The sequence below is a fragment of the Somniosus microcephalus genome, chromosome 4 (genome assembly GCF_052327205.1).
Source record: "Somniosus microcephalus isolate GS21.2 chromosome 4, FLI_Smic_1.0, whole genome shotgun sequence".
Classification (NCBI taxonomy): Eukaryota; Metazoa; Chordata; class Chondrichthyes; order Squaliformes; family Somniosidae; genus Somniosus; species Somniosus microcephalus.
The window spans coordinates 68714915-68732027 of record NC_140990.1 but is presented as its reverse complement, the minus strand read 5'-3'; the positions used below and the strand labels follow the sequence as shown (position 1 = coordinate 68732027).

At 57.6% G+C, this 17113-nt stretch overlaps 1 pseudogene; it reads left to right on the top strand.

Moving 5' to 3' along the window:
* Positions 1-595: 595 nt before the first annotated feature.
* LOC147119135 (uncharacterized) lies at positions 596-1366 on the top strand (annotated as a pseudogene).
* Positions 1367-17113: the final 15747 nt, after the last annotated feature.

The following is a 17113-nucleotide window of genomic DNA, read 5'->3' as shown; positions in this document are numbered from 1 at the left end:
GTGAGAGTAGAACTGAACCCAGCCAGAGTCAGCACCTTCAGGGGAGGAGAGAGAGGGGAACCAGTGAGTGTAGAACTGAACCCAGTCAGAGTCAGCACCTTCAGGGGAGGAGAGGGAGGGGATCCAGTGAGTGTAGAACTGAACCCAGCCAGAGTCAGTACCTTCAGGGGAGGGAAAAAATTCGACTGACAGGAAAATGTTGGAGGTGGTGCAATGGGTTTGGATTTCCATGCAGGAAGGAGGGAGATTCTGTGTGATGTGGATTTACAGCTTTGGGGAAGAAGAGAGGAAAGAATTTTCGCAGCAACTAGAATTGTCTGTTCTGAATTTCGATCCTGTACTTACAGCGAAGACTTTTGTAAATTCCCTTTACAGGATATTAGAAGGGAATACTTAAACCAAACGGAAAACTTAAACCAAACATCACGTCAAGATCTGAGAGTCACTCAATTCATCAGGACCTAAATATAATTGGCCTTTGAATGTGGAAAGAGAAATGTTTGTCTCAATCTTTACACAACCTGAAAAACTCACCATTCACAGTGGGGAGAAACCATACACATGTTCAGTGTGTGGACGAGGCTTCAACTGATCATGGAAATGTGGGGACTGTGGGAAGGGGTTCAGTTACCTGTCTGAGCTGGAAACTCATCAACGCACTCACACTGGGTAGAGGCCATTCACCTGCTCCGTGTGTGGGAAGGGATTCGCTCAGTCATCCCACCTGCTGACACACCAGCGAGTTCACACTGGAGCGAGACCATTCACGTGCATTGAATGTGGGAAGGGATTCAATCAGTCATCCCACCTTCTGAGGCACCATCATTGTCACACAGAGGAGAGGACTTTTAAATGTTCTGATTGTGATAAGAAGTATAAAAGCAAAAATGATCTGCAGAACCACCAACGTACTCACACTGGGGAGAGACCATTCATCTGCTCTGTGTGTGGAAAGCGATTCACTCAGTCATCCACCCTGCTCACACACCAGCAAGTTCACACTGGGGAGAGGCCATTTACCTGCTCCGTGTGTGTGAAGGGATTCACTTCAACATCCAACCTGCTGACACACCAGCGAGTTCACACTGGAGAGGCCATTCACCTGCTCTGACTGTGGAAAGGGATTCACTTCATCATCCAACCTGTTTAATCACCGGTGAGTTCACACTGGGGTGAGGCCGTTCACCTGCTCCGTGTGTGGGTAGGGATTCACTCAGTCATCCAACCTGCTGAGACACCAGCGAGTTCACCAGTGATTGCAGGGGTTGGATTCTGCTGTTATTGCTGCTGTTAACCATATCCGGGACTGAATCATTTTCACCCTGACAGCTGGGGTTTGTTTCTGCTTATGTTAATAAACCTTATAACTGGAGATTAATATTCTGTATAAATATTTAATAAATCATCTTTGTTTCAAACACAGTGTGTCGCCCGCTTTGCGGAACACCTCCGTTCAGTCCGTAAGGGTGACCCCGAGCTTCCGGTCGCCTGTCATTTTAATTCACTGCCCCAATCCCACTTGGACCTCACCGTTCTCGGCCTCTTGCATTGTTCCACAGAAGCTCACCGTAAACTCGAGGAACAGCAGCTCATCTTCCGATTAGGCACTTTACAGCCTTCCGGACTCAATATCGAATTCAACAATTTCAGATCATAACCTCGGCCCCTGTTACATTTTTCCTTATATTTTTTTTCCACCCCTTTGTTTTGGCCCTTCCCCCCGCCTTTCTTTTTTTTCTCTCTCCCACATGGCAGCTGTCTCCCACTCTGCCAGCGCATTTCACACCTAATCTGAGCTGTCTTTTGTCTCCACTAGTCCGATCACCATCTCATCTCATTTTGAATACCTCCTAATGTCTCTTCACTTCTCTTTTGTTCTCTCCCAGCCTGGCCTCTTAATCTATTTCATTTCCTGTGCTTCTTTAGTCTTGACAAAGAGTTTGACCCGAAACGTTGACTCTATTTTCTCTCCACGGATGTTGCCTGGCCTGCTGAGTTTTTCCAGCATTTTCTGTTGTTATTTTGGATTTCCAGCATCTGCAGTATTTTGCTATCGTACAGTGTGTCGAATATTTGATTTCTGCATGATAAGAGGAGTCTAATTGATGTTCTGTTACTGACTGTTCCATTTTTGGGCCTTTTCTTACTCTGGATTATTTCAGTTCTCATCTAGTTCGCCTTCTGCCACATCAAACCCCAAGCTTGTTCCATTTGAGTACACGGCTTGTGGGTGTCATAGACTGAACTGTAGTGTCTCACTTTGCACTCATCTGAAATTCCTTTGAACCACCCCTTTATAGAAATACTTGCATGAGAGTTGAAATCTGTTATTTGTTGTATTAATTATCACTTTTTTGGATCCGATTTAGTAAAACTCCTCCACACGTACTGCATGTGATAGTCTTTGAAATGTTCTGATCTTTGTAATAGTAATTTCTGAGCTGGGTGGTCTCATTGATTTAATCTCTTGTTACTAACATACCTTGCACTATTTCTTTAATCAAGATAATTGTTTCAAATTCTTCCTTTATCAGGTCTTTAGCTCCTCCATTGATCCCTGTCAATAATCCTTGGTTAGGGCCTGGGGTTAAGGTGCAGGTTTAGGGGTTAGTGGTTGGGGCTAGTGGTTATTGGTTAGGATTGGGGTTAGTGGTTTGGGGTGAGTCGATAGGATATTAGGTTTATGAGATAGTGATTAAGGTTAGTAACCACTATTGATGACGCCTGTGTGACTAGATGCGTCCTTTTTCATTAATTTTTTTAACCTCACGCAGACGAGTCACAAAACAACCTCGTGAATTGTTCATTCAAGGAATCTTCCTTCTGGCCCGAGCCCGATTTCCTCCCTTTCACATCTCGACATTTTCCACAGAAAATGATATAAGGGACATTAGACTTTCGGATTTCAGGACACGAACAGGTGGATCCAGGTGTTGCACTGGTTACATCCAATTATCGGCCTGCCTGAAAAGGGTTTCTGATAATCTGTCACCAGGCCCCACCAGTTGCCAACTGATTCCACCATCATATCTTCCTCCATTACCTGCCTTTCACCCTCACTGGAGCTGGTTTCACCACCATGACCATTCCCCATACTGAGTGTAAAGTCCGCGCCTCAATAATACACGGACTGCGGGAGAACAATTAAACAGGTGTTTTACTGAACAGAGGGTACTCTTTTATTTTATTTCTGAACAGAGGGTACTCTTTTATTTGGACCCAAAAAAAACCAATTCGACTGTAAATAAACAAAAGTTCAACTAAAGCTTAACAAATCAAATTAAAATTTGGTTTTCCGTGTTGATGATGCACTCCAGTCCCCGCGGCGCCCACCGGTCGCGGAAATACTCAAGCGCACCGGCGGACACCGCGTGCTCCATCTCCAGGGCCACCCGGGCGCGAACATGGCCGCGGAAGAGATGCAGGCAATCCGGCTGGACGACCCCCTCGACCGCCCGCTGCCTGGACCAATTGATGGCTCTTTTAGCCAGGCCCAGGAGCAGGCCCACAAGGAGGTCCTCCAACCTGTCCGCTCCCCTCCGCACCGGGTGACCGTAGATCAAGAGCGTGGGACTGAAGTGCAACCAAAAATCGAGGAGCAGCCCCTTCAAGTAGTGAAAGAGGGGCTGCAACCTCTCACAATCCATATAAACGTGAAACACGGACTCCTCCAGGCCGCAAAAAATGCAGGCGGCCTGGGAGTCCGTGAACCTACTTAAAACCTTATTGCATGGGACCGCTCCATGCAACACCCTCCAGGCCAAGTCCCCGATGGAACAAGGGAGGACTCCCGCATAGAGAGCCCTCCATTGGGGACCTCCGCTACCGCCGGTCGGCAAAACGCCACGCCAAGGCGTGTCCGGACGGTAGACGAAGATGGCAAAGTGGAGAGTGTGCAGGAGCAGCCCGTACAGGAAACCCCTCCGCGCGGAATGAAAAGGCACGGAGGGTATTTCCTCGAGACGGCTCAAGTTGTGAGGCGCCGGTTCATAGATACATAGATACATAGAAGATAGGAGCAGGAGTAGGCCATTCGGCCCTTCGTGCCTGCTCCGCCATTTAATGAGATCATGGCTGATCCTTTAATTCAGTATCCCGTCCCCGCCTTCTCTCCGTAACCCTTAACCCCTTTTGCCCGTAGAAATATATCTAATTCCCTCTTAAATATATTTAATGAGCTGGCGTACACTGCCCTCTGTGGCAATGAGTTCCACAGGTTCACCACTCTCTGAGTGAAGAAATTCCCCCTCATCTCTGTCCTAAATGGTTTAGCCCTTATCCTTAAATTATGTCCTCTAGTTCTGTTTTCACCCGCCAAGGGAAACATTCCTTCTGCATCCAGTCTGTCTAGACCTGTCAGAATTTTATACACTTCTATGAGGTCCCCTCTCAATCTTCTAAACTCCAGTGTGTACATCCCTAAACTACATAGTCTCTCCTCATAGGTCATTCCCGCCATTCCTGGTATCAGCCTGGTGAATCGCCGCTGCACCCCCTCCATGGCAAGAACATCCTTCCTCAGATGAGGCGACCAAAACTGTACACAGTACTCGAGGTGTGGTCTCACCAGTGCCCTGTACAGCTGCAGCAAGGTATCCCTGTTCCTGTATTCTAACCCTTTTGCTATGAAGGCCAGCATACCGTTTGCCTTCTTGACCGCCTGTTGCACCTGCATGCTCGCCTTCAGTGACTGGTGTACAAGAACACCCAGGTCTCTCTGTACTTCCCCCTCTCCCAATCTATTGCCATTTAAATAATAATTTGCCCTCCCGTTCCTGCACCCAAGGTGGATAACTTCGCACTTGTCCACATTATAGTGCATCTGCCATTTATCTGCCCAATCGCCCAGTCTGTCCAAATCGCTCTGGAGCTTCCTGGTCTCTTCCTCTGAGCCCACCCCACCTCCTAGTTTAGTGTCGTCTGCAAATTTGGAAATGCTGCATCCGACTCCCTGATCCAGGTCATTAATGTAAATTGTGAACAGCTGGGGGCCCAGGACAGATCCCTGTGGTACCCCACTTGTTACTGCCTGCCATTCAGAAAATGAGCCGTTTATTCCAACTCTCTTTTCTATCTGACAGCCAGTTCCCTATCCACGCCAAAACTTTCCCCTTTATCCCATGAGCCTCAATTTTCCATGCTAATCTTTTATGTGGGACCTTATCGAAGGCCTTTTGGAAGTCCAGGTACACCACATCTACTGGCTCTCCCCCATCTATTCTACCAGTTACTCCCTCAAAAAATTCCAATAGATTAGTCAAGCACGATTTACCCTTTGTAAATCCATGTTGACTCTGTCCTATCCTGTCCCCATTTGCTAAGTGCTCCGCTATTTCATCCTTAATGATGGACTCCAGCATTTTGCCCACAACTGATGTAAGGCTTACAGGTCTGTAATTACCTGCTTTTTCCCTACCCCCCTTTTTGAATAGTGGGGTAACGTTAGCTACCCTCCAATCCATCGGCACTGTTCCCGAGTCTAATGAATTCTGAAAAATCATCCTTAGTGCATCCGCTATCTCTAGGGCCACCTCCTTCAGTACCCTAGGATGCATGTTATCAGGCCCGAGGGGAGTTTCGGGGCCGGGCGCCGATGAGGAATTCCGTCCGAACGGGGGTAAGCTCGGACGGGATCGCCCCACGTGCTTGAGCCACCTCGATACACCTAGTGGAGTCGGGGCCCAGTGCCGCTTTTACCAATTCGATGGTTTCGACCGCGAGCTGGACGTTGGCCCAGGACAGGCGCCGCGCCAGCTCCTCCGGCGCCATCCAGCCCGCTCCTCCGCCATCGAGCAGGTCCCCGACTCTGGTCACCTTGCCAGCCACAGCCCTACCCTCCGCCAGCCGCCCGAACCCGTGTTCGTGGAGGTGCGGATTCCTGAGCAGCGGCTCCCGAAGGAGAGCCGCCGCTCCTGACGGGGGAGAGCTCCGCCTGGAAGCGACGTAGTTCCAAACCCATAGTAGTTCCTGGTAGAAGACAGGCAGCTCCCGCAGGCCGGCACGCCTGCTGCCCACTTTCGCAAACAGGAGCTGCGTGTCGTAATTGAGGCCATGCAGCTGGCGGAAGAAAAACGTCGCCAGCGCACACCATCTCGGAGGATTCTCAACGTACAGGTATCTCTGCAGCATCTGAAGACGGAAAGTCGCAGCCTGGGTGCGAAGGCACACCAGCGCCTGACCGCCCTCCCTAAGCGGGAGACACAGAACCGCGGCAGAGACCCAGTGCTTCCTTTTGTCCCAGAAGAAGTCGATGAGCTTCTTCTGAATCTTGGCGACAAACGCAGGGGGAGGGATCAAAGTGACCAACCGGTACCACAACATGGCGGCCACCAGCTGGTTTATGACCAGCGCTCGACCCCTGTAGGACAACACTCGGAGCAGTCCTGTCCAGCGTCCTAGGCGAGCGGTGACTTTGGCCTCCAGCTCTTGCCAGTTCGCCGGCCAAGCGTCCTCGGCAGGGCTAAGGTAGACTCCCAAATAGAGGAGGTGCGTGGTGCTCCAGGCGAAAGGCCTGAACTCCTCCGGCAGGGAGTCCACCCGCCACTGACCCACCAGGAGTCCGGAACATTTCTCCCAGTTGATCTTGGCGGAGGATGCGTCCGAGTAAATCTGCTGGCATTCCCGCATCCTCCGCAAGTCAGCGGGATCCGTGACCGTGAGGAGCACGTCATCGGCGTAAGCCGAGAGGACCACCTCCACGCCCGGCCCTTGCAGAGCCAGTCCCGTCAACCTCTTCCGCAAGAGGCGCAGGAAAGGCTCCACGCAAATGGCATATAACTGACCGGACATGGGGCATCCCTGACGCACCCCCCTCCTGAAGCGAAGGGGCGCCGTCAAGGACCCGTTAACTTTAATCAGACACTCCGCGGCGGCGTACAGAAGTCGGATCCGGGCGACGAAATGCGTCCCGAACCCGAATGCGCGCAGAGTCCCGAAGAGATACTCGTGATCCACCCTGTCGAACGCCTTCTCCTGATCCAGGGAAAGGAAGGCGACCGACAGACCAGCCCTCTGGGAGTGGTGGACCAGGTCCCGGACCAGATGGATGTTATCGTGGATGGTCCGGCCCGGGACCGTGTAGGACTGGTCGGGGTGGATCATGTGGGCCAGCACGGTGCCAAGGCGAGCAGACATGGCCCTGGCAAAGATTTTATAGTCCCTGCTGAGGAGGGAGACCGGGCGCCAGTTCTTAAGGAGGCGGAGATCGCCCTTCTTAGGCAGCAGGACAATGACCGCCCTGCGCCAAGAGAGGGGCATCTCCCCGGTCGCCAAACTTTCCCCCAGGACCCGCGCGTAGTCGCCCCCCAAGACGTCCCAGAACGCCCTGTGGAACTCCACGGTCAGCCCGTCCAGCCCCGGGGACTTTCCCCTAGAGAGCTGGCGGAGGGCGCCGGTCAGCTCCGGCAGACTTAGCGGAGCGTCCAATTTTTCGGCGCCCTCCGGGCCAACCTTCGTCAGGTCCTCCCACAAAACTCTGCGCGCATCCTCGCTGGACGGATCCGGAGAGAACAGAGCCCCGTAATAGGCGCGGGTCTCCGCGCTGATTCCCTCCGGATCCGAGACCAGAGATCCGTCGTCGGCCAGCAGCCCCAAGAGCTGCTTACGGACCCCCCGTCTTTTTTCCAGCGAGTAGAAGAAGGGGGAGCCGCGGTCCAGGTCCCGCAGGAGCTGGATCCGCGACCTCACGTACGCGCCTCGGGACCCGACGAGCTGCAGGTCCTTCAGCGCGCCCTTCTTCTCTTCATACACCTTCCGCAGGGCCGGGTCCTCGACGACCTGACCGAGACGGGACTCCAGGTCGAGCACCTCCTTCTCCAACCGCCCGACCCGGGCCTCCCGCCTCTTGGTCGACCCCTTCGCGTACTCCTGACAGAAGAGACGGATGTGAGCCTTGCCCACATCCCACCATAGCCTCAAGGAGGGGAAGCCCCCCTGCTTCCTTCTCCAGTCGGCCCAGAATCGACTAAACGAATCCCGGAACCGTGCATCCTCCAGCAGCAGGTTGTTAAAATGCCAGTACACGGACCCACCCCGCGCGCGCAGCGGAGCGAGCTCCGCCCACACCAGGTGGTGGTCCGTGCACGGCACCGGCCGCATGGAAGCTGCCGGAATGCAGGAGACGAACGCCCGGGAAATGTAGAGGCGGTCGATTCTGGACCTTCCTCCCCCAGACCTCACGCTAGTGAAGGCGCTGGAGTCGGGGTGGAGATTTCGCCAGACGTCCACCAAGTCGAAGGACCCAACCAGGTCCCTCAACTTCTCCATCGCCGCCGGGCTTCGCGGGGGACCCGAACGGTCCCTCGCCTCGAGGGTGCAGTTAAAATCCCCCCCGAGGATGACGCACTCGCCCACGTCGATGGAGCCCAAGAGAGCGGACACTTCTTCGAAGAAGCGCACTTGCTGCGCACTGGTCTGAGGGGCGTACACGTTCACTAGATGGAGCGGCACGCCCCCCAGGCGAACAGTGACATGGAGCAAGCGGCCCGGCACGTGCTCCTTGACCCCCAAGATCTCCGGCTGAAAATGCGGGGCCAGCAAGATAGCCACCCCGCTGGAATTGTTGGAGAGGTGACTCATGCTGACCCCTCCTTGCCACTCCAGGAGCCACGTGGCTTCGTCTCCCGGAACGGTGTGGGTTTCTTGCAGGAAGCACACCGCATACTTCCCGTCCCGAAGGACCGAGAAGTTATTGAATCTGCGGCGCGCCTCCCTGCTGCCGTTGATGTTGAGGCTGGCTATGGTTATCTTCATGTCAGAAGCATAGTGCAACCTCTACCTACACCTAACGGGGCGAGGAAGCGCAGCCGCTGGTCCGCCGCCACTTCCTCAGCAGCCCAGTGAGAAACGTTGTGAGCCGACGCAGCTCGAGCGCGTTCACGCCCTCGTCCGCGCCCAAGATCTTAACGGCGGTGCGGACGGAATCGATGAGCAGCGCCAGCTCCGACCACCTGTCGAGGGCCAGCCGGACCTTATTGCGCTGACCCAGGCATGTGGCCATAAAATCCCGGAGTTCCCTTACGGAAATGAGGGGAGACTCGGCAAGGGGCACGAGGTCATCCATCGCCACGTCGGCGCTGGAGTCCGAATCGTCCTCCGTGCCCATCACCGAGTCCCCATCCTCCTCCAGGGGGTCGTCACCAGCGGCCGACCCGTCCGCCGCGCAGTGCGAAGCGAACGACTCGGCCGCGCCAGCCAGCCCCGCCTCCGCCCGGATCCCACCCCCAGGATCGGCGGCAGAGAATTTGTCCCTGGGCTCCTCTAGGGGTGCCGGGCCAGAAGACAGCGGCGGTTCAGAGCTCCCCTCTGCCTCAGACGCCAGAACGACCGGAGAAACCGGGGAGAGAACAATTTCCAGCTCCTCCAGTACGTCCGGCACCAGAGACGCAGCCAGGGGGCCATCCTCCTCCCCGCCACCAACCTCCGACCCAGCGGACGGGGGGTTTTGAATTAAAAGCTCTACCAGGACGAGCATCCCCTGGGAGACGTCCGGGTCGCATTGGGCGAGCTCATTATCCTCGAGCTCGCCCGACCCAGCCCCCAGGCTGCCCGACCCGGCGAGGGGTAATGACACCGATAAAAGGTCAACTTCAATTACTGCCGCGGGTTGTTCCGCAACCCCCCCCACGGGCAGGGTCTCATCCCCATCCCCGGGAGGCACGTGCTGGACAGACACATCTGCCTCAGCCTCCCGAGGGACAGGCGACCCCTGCCGATCGCTGGTGATGACGACAGCGCTGGGGGGGCGGGGGGGCGCAGTACCCGCGGCGGGCGACGACTCCCCCTGCTCGGAGGGACCTTCCTCCTCCCGGTCCTCCTCCTCATCCAGGGGGTCGCGCCTTCTTTTTAGCACGGAGGGAGCGAGGGAGACCTCCATGTCTGCAAAGGCCTCCTCCTCGACTCCCTCCGGCGGAGCAGGTTTGTCGGGTTCCTCGGGCCCGAGCCCGGCCGCAGGTATTGGCATTACCGCTGCGGCGGTTGCGGCCACAGGCTCGGGCACGGGGCCCCTCCCGCTCACATCTGCCCTGATCAACTCCGCGAGGAGCGCGGGTGTAAGGGGCTCAAGGGGCAAGGGCTCACCATCCACGGGGGGGCCTGCCCTAAGGTGCTTCTTTTTTCCCCGCGCCTTCTTTCCGGCCGGACACGCTCCCTCCCCCCCGCCGGAGGCCTTGGTGGCATCGGCCCCCGACGTCAACCGCGCATCAGATGTACTTGACGCGCGGGCAGATCCGGGGGGAAGGGCGGCGGCGGCGGCGCCAGCCTCGGCCGCACGAGATGATCCGGCGGCCTTGGAGGCAGGGCAGTTCCTCCTGATGTGCCCCACCTCCCTGCAGGCATGGCACCTCACACCGTCCGACGTCCAAAAGGCGCGGTAGGCGGTCCCCTCGTGGAGGACGATGAACGCCCCTTCAGTGTCCTCCTCCCGCGCCAGCTGGATAAACAGCTGGCGCCGGAAGGAGAAGACGTGGCGAAGGCTGGCCTCCCGGAAGCCGAGCGGGATGGGCGTGATCCCCGACCTCACCTCCCCAAGTTGTCGCAAATGGGGAAGGAGGAGCTCACCAGGAACATAGGGCGGGACGTTGGAAATAATGATCCTCTGCGCGGTGGCCTCGAGAGGATCCACCGGCAGAAAGGTCCCGCCCACGGTGAGCCCCTTGGCGACAGCCAGGGACACCGCCTGCTCCGACCCCAGGAAGAACACAGCCTTCCCATACATTTTCGAGGCCGCGACGATGGCTGAGGGGCCGACAACCCCAGCCATGGCCTTGACGCAGGCCTCGATGGTCATAGTGGGGTGAGTGTAGCTCTTCACCCCAAGCTTTTTTGTTATTAATCGAAAAGGTGACGGGGCAGCAGGAACAGCGGGAGCAGCTGTGGCTGTGGCTACCACTCTCGCATAGGTCCCGGCTGGCCCCGCCACCGGCGAAGATGCAGTCGCCATTCTGGGGTGCTTTTTTTAAGGGCTACACTCACCCCAAGTCACAGGCCTGAAGGTGTTAATGGCCTCGGTGTATATATATATTTTTTTGTCCTCTATTGAGCAGAGGGAGCTGATTAGAATGAGGACACACCTCTCTCCTTATTGATTTAAATTGGGAGAGGAGCCCTCGCCCCTCTGCTCAATTGGCAATTAATAAAATAGATGAAACTAAGGTGCCTTAGAAAGACAGGCAGAGAGAGACAAAGAGAGAGAGAGAGGTGGGGGGGTGGGAAGGAGGGAGGCCACAAAGGGCAGTGTTGCCACTCAGGATGGTGGGTGGGTGTAGGCAGGGTTGCACTCTCCGATGGAAAAAGTCTTTGGTGATGGTGGTCTTCTGGCAGGGGGAGAAGACGTCTTCACCTGGAAAAGCTGGAGAAGCCCAGGCTTAGTCCTGCAACAGGTCTTAATGATGTAATTAAATTAAATTAAGGACTTCACCTTGGGCAGCTCCAAGCTCTCCCAGGGCAGGCAATAGAAGGGATGCTAATTAGTGGTGTGTGTGGCCTAGCTTTTAACAAGAGCACACACACACACACACACACTACACCCCTTGATGATCCGGCCTTGCTTCTTCTTTTCTCCCCCCACCTAAAATACAAAGTCTTGGGAGAGTGCCCCAAATAACACCCACCTGTAGATGTTCCGGATGAAGTTTTCTTCCCTCCTTTCAAGCAGTTGGTTTCTCTCCCCTCTCTCCCTCTCCTGAAGTGGAGGCCAAATTGGGGGGGCAGTGATGGAAAGGCCTCTCCCCTGGTTGATGTTGATGTAGGCCTCCTTTCTCCTTCTCCTCCTCTGTCCTCTCTCTCCAGGCACCTCAGTTGATGTAATAATGGTGGAGTTGGTGGTGGTCCAACGTTCTCCTCCTCTTCCTGGTCAGGGGACCACCACTTTAATCCACTCTCCAAAGTCTGGCTGCTCCCTCTGCTCGTGCTTGCAGCTGAACAGAGGGTACTCTTTTATTTGGACCCAAAAAAAAACAATTCGACTGTAAATAAACAAAAGTTCAACTAAAGCTTAACAAATCAAATTAAAATTTGGTTTTCCGTGTTGATGATGCACTCCAGTCCCCGCGGCGCCCACCGGTCGCGGAAATACTCAAGCGCACCGGCGGACACCGCGTGCTCCATCTCCAGGGCCACCCGGGCGCGAACATGGCCGCGGAAGAGATGCAGGCAATCCGGCTGGACGACCCCCTCGACCGCCCGCTGCCTGGACCAATTGATGGCTCTTTTAGCCAGGCCCAGGAGCAGGCCCACAAGGAGGTCCTCCAACCTGTCCGCTCCCCTCCGCACCGGGTGACCGTAGATCAAGAGCGTGGGACTGAAGTGCAACCAAAAATCGAGGAGCAGCCCCTTCAAGTAGTGAAAGAGGGGCTGCAACCTCTCACAATCCATATAAACGTGAAACACGGACTCCTCCAGGCCGCAAAAAATGCAGGCGGCCTGGGAGTCCGTGAACCTACTTAAAACCTTATTGCACGGGACCGCTCCATGCAACACCCTCCAGGCCAAGTCCCCGATGGAACAAGGGAGGACTCCCGCATAGAGAGCCCTCCATTGGGGACCTCCGCTACCGCCGGTCGGCAAAACGCCACGCCAAGGCGTGTCCGGACGGTAGACGAAGATGGCAAAGTGGAGAGTGTGCAGGAGCAGCCCGTACAGGAAACCCCTCCGCGCGGAATGAAAAGGCACGGAGGGTATTTCCTCGAGACGGCTCAAGTTGTCAGGCGCCGGTTCCCGAGGGGAGTTTCGGGGCCGGGCGCCGATGAGGAATTCCGTCCGAACGGGGGTAAGCTCGGACGGGATCGCCCCACGTGCTTGAGCCGCCTCGATACACCTAGTGGAGTCGGGGCCCAGTGCCGCTTTTACCGATTCGATGGTTTCGACCGCGAGCTGGACGTTGGCCCAGGACAGGCGCCGTGCCAGCTCCTCCGGCGCCATCCAGCCCGCTCCTCCGCCATCGAGCAGGTCCCCGACTCTAGTCACCTTGCCAGCCACAGCCCTACCCTCCGCCAGCCGCCCGAACCCGTGTTCGTGGAGGTGCGGATTCCTGAGCAGCGGCTCCCGAAGGAGAGCCGCCGCTCCTGACGGGGAAGAGCTCCGCCTGGAAGCGACGTAGTTCCAAACCCATAGTAGTTCCTGGTAGAAGACAGGCAGCTCCCGCAGGCCGGCACGCCTGCTGCCCACTTTCGCAAACAGGAGCTGCGTGTCGTAATTGAGGCCATGCAGCTGGCGGAAGAAAAACGTCGCCAGCGCACACCATCTCGGAGGATTCTCGACGTACAGGTATCTCTGCAGCGTCTGAAGACGGAAAGTCGCAGCCTGGGTGCGAAGGCACACCAGCGCCTGACCGCCCTCCCTAAGCGGGAGACACAGAACCGCGGCAGAGACCCAGTGCTTCCTTTTGTCCCAGAAGAAGTCGATGAGCTTCTTCTGAATCTTGGCGACAAACGCAGGGGGAGGGATCAAAGTGACCAACCGGTACCACAACATGGCGGCCACCAGCTGGTTTATGACCAGCGCTCGACCCCTGTAGGACAACACTCGGAGCAGTCCTGTCCAGCGTCCTAGGCGAGCGGTGACTTTGGCCTCCAGCTCTTGCCAGTTCGCCGGCCAAGCGTCCTCGGCAGGGCTAAGGTAGACTCCCAAATAGAGGAGGTGCGTGGTGCTCCAGGCGAAAGGCCTGAACTCCTCCGGCAGGGAGTCCACCCGCCACTGACCCACCAGGAGTCCGGAACATTTCTCCCAGTTGATCTTGGCGGAGGATGCGTCCGAGTAAATCTGCTGGCATTCCCGCATCCTCCGCAAGTCAGCGGGATCCGTGACCGTGAGGAGCACGTCATCGGCGTAAGCCGAGAGGACCACCTCCACGCCCGGCCCTTGCAGAGCCAGTCCCGTCAACCTCTTCCGCAAGAGGCGCAGGAAAGGCTCCACGCAAATGGCATATAACTGACCGGACATGGGGCATCCCTGACGCACCCCCCTCCCGAAGCGAAGGGGCGCCGTCAAGGACCCGTTAACTTTAATCAGACACTCCGCGGCGGCGTACAGAAGTCGGATCCGGGCGACGAAATGCGTCCCGAACCCGAATGCGCGCAGAGTCCCGAAGAGATACTCGTGATCCACCCTGTCGAACGCCTTCTCCTGATCCAGGGAAAGGAAGGCGACCGACAGACCAGCCCTCTGGGAGTGGTGGACCAGGTCCCGGACCAGATGGATGTTATCGTGGATGCTCCGGCCCGGGACCGTGTAGGACTGGTCGGGGTGGATCATGTGGGCCAGCACGGTGCCAAGGCGAGCAGACATGGCCCTGGCAAAGATTTTATAGTCCGTGCTGAGGAGGGAGACCGGGCGCCAGTTCTTAAGGAGGCGGAGATCGCCCTTCTTAGGCAGCAGGACAATGACCGCCCTGCGCCAAGAGAGGGGCATCTCCCCGGTCGCCAGACTTTCCCCCAGGACCCGCGCGTAGTCGCCCCCCAAGACGTCCCAGAACGCCCTGTGGAACTCCACGGTCAGCCCGTCCAGCCCCGGGGACTTTCCCCTAGAGAGCTGGCGGAGGGCGCCGGTCAGCTCCGCCAGACTTAGCGGAGCGTCCAATTTTTCGGCGCCCTCCGGGCCAACCTTAGTCAGGTCCTCCCACAAAACTCTGCGCGCATCCTCGCTGGACGGATCCGGAGAGAACAGAGCCCCGTAATAGGCGCGGGTCTCCGCGCTGATTCCCTCCGGATCCGAGACCAGAGATCCGTCGTCGGCCAGCAGCCCCAAGAGCTGCTTACGGACCCCCCGTCTTTTTTCCAGCGAGTAGAAGAAGGGGGAGCCGCGGTCCAGGTCCCGCAGGAGCTGGATCCGCGACCTCACGTACGCGCCTCGGGACCCGACGAGCTGCAGGTCCTTCAGCGCGCCCTTCTTCTCTTCGTACACCTTCCGCAGGGCCGGGTCCTCGACGACCTGACCGAGACGGGACTCCAGGTCGAGCACCTCCTTCTCCAACCGCCCGACCCGGGCCTCCCGCCTCTTGGTCGACCCCTTCGCGTACTCCTGACAGAAGAGACGGATGTGAGCCTTGCCCACATCCCACCATAGCCTCAAGGAGGGGAAGCCCCCCTGCTTCCTTCTCCAGTCGGCCCAGAATCGACGAAACGAATCCCGGAACCGTGCGTCCTCCAGCAGCAGGTTGTTAAAATGCCAGTACACGGACCCCCCCCGCGCGCGCAGCGGAGCGAGCTCCGCCCACACCAGGTGGTGGTCCGTGCACGGCACCGGCCGCATGGAAGCTGCCGGAACGCAGGAGACGAACGCCCGGGAAATGTAGAGGCGGTCGATTCTGGACCTTCCTCCCCCAGACCTCACGCTAGTGAAGGCGCTGGAGTCGGGGTGGAGATTTCGCCAGACGTCCACCAAGTCGAAGGACCCAACCAGGTCCCTCAACTTCTCCATCGCCGCCGGGCTTCGCGGGGGACCCGAACGGTCCCTCGCCTCGAGGGTGCAGTTAAAATCCCCCCCGAGGATGACGCACTCGCCCACGTCGATGGAGCCCAAGAGAGCGGACACTTCTTCGAAGAAGCGCACTTGCTGCGCACTGGTCTGAGGGGCGTACACGTTCACTAGATGGAGCGGCACGCCCCCCAGGCGAACAGTGACATGGAGCAAGCGGCCCGGCACGTGCTCCTTGACCCCCAAGATCTCCGGCTGAAAATGCGGGGCCAGCAAGATAGCCACCCCGCTGGAATTGTTGGAGAGGTGACTCATGCTGACCCCTCCTTGCCACTCCAGGAGCCACGTGGCTTCGTCTCCCGGAACGGTGTGGGTTTCTTCCAGGAAGCACACCGCATACTTCCCGTCCCGAAGGACCGAGAAGTTATTGAATCTGCGGCGCGCCTCCCTGCTGCCGTTGATGTTGAGGCTGGCTATGGTTATCTTCATGTCAGAAGCATAGTGCAACCTCTACCTACACCTAACGGGGCGAGGAAGCGCAGCCGCTGGTCCGCCGCCACTTCCTCAGCAGCCCAGTGAGAAACGTTGTGAGCCGACGCAGCTCGAGCGGGTTCACACCCTCGTCCGCGCCCAAGATCTTAACGGCGGCGCGGACGGAATCGATGAGCAGCGCCAGCTCCGACCACCTGTCGAGGGCCAGCCGGACCTTATTGCGCTGACCCAGGCACGTGGCCATAAAATCCCGGAGTTCCCTTACGGAAATGAGGGGAGACTCGGCAAGGGGCACGAGGTCATCCATCGCCACATCGGCGCTGGAGTCCGAATCGTCCTCCGTGCCCATCACCGAGTCCCCATCCTCCTCCAGGGGGTCGTCACCAGCGGCCGACCCGTCCGCCGCGCAGTGCGAAGCGAACGACTCGGCCGCGCCAGCCAGCCCCGCCTCCGCCCGGATCCCACCCCCAGGATCGGCGGCAGAGGATTTCTCCCTGGGCTCCTCTAGGGGTGCCGGGCCAGAAGACGGCGGCGGTTCAGAGCTCCCCTCCGCCTCAGACGCCGGAACGACCGGAGAAACCGGGGAGAGAACAATTTCCAGCTCCTCCAGTACGTCCGGCACCAGAGACGCAGCCAGGGGGCCATCCTCCTCCCCGCCACCAACCTCCGACCCAGCGGACGGGGGGTTTTGAATTAAAAGCTCTACCAGGACGAGCATCCCCTGGGAGACGTCCGGGTCGCATTGGGTGAGCTCATTGTCCTCGAGCTCGCCCGACCCAGCCCCCAGGCTGCCCGACCCGGCGAGTGGTAACGACACCGATAAAAGGTCAACTTCAATTACTGCCGCGGGTTGTTCTGCAACCCCCCCCACGGGCAGGGTCTCATCCCCATCCCCGGGAGGCACGTGCTGGACAGACACATCTGCCTCAGCCTCCCGAGGGACAGGCGACCCCTGCCGATCGCTGGTGATGACGACAGCGCTGGGGCGGCGGGGGGGCGCAGTACCCGCGGCGGGCGACGACTCCCCCTGCTCGGAGGGACCTTCCTCCTCCCGGTCCTCCTCCTCATCCAGGGGGTCGCGCCTTCTTTTTAGCACGGAGGGAGCGAGGGAGACCTCCATGTCTGCAAAGGCCTCCTCCTCGACTCCCTCCGGCGGAGCAGGTTTGTCGGGTTCCTCGGGCCCGAGCCCGGCCGCAGGTATTGGCATTAC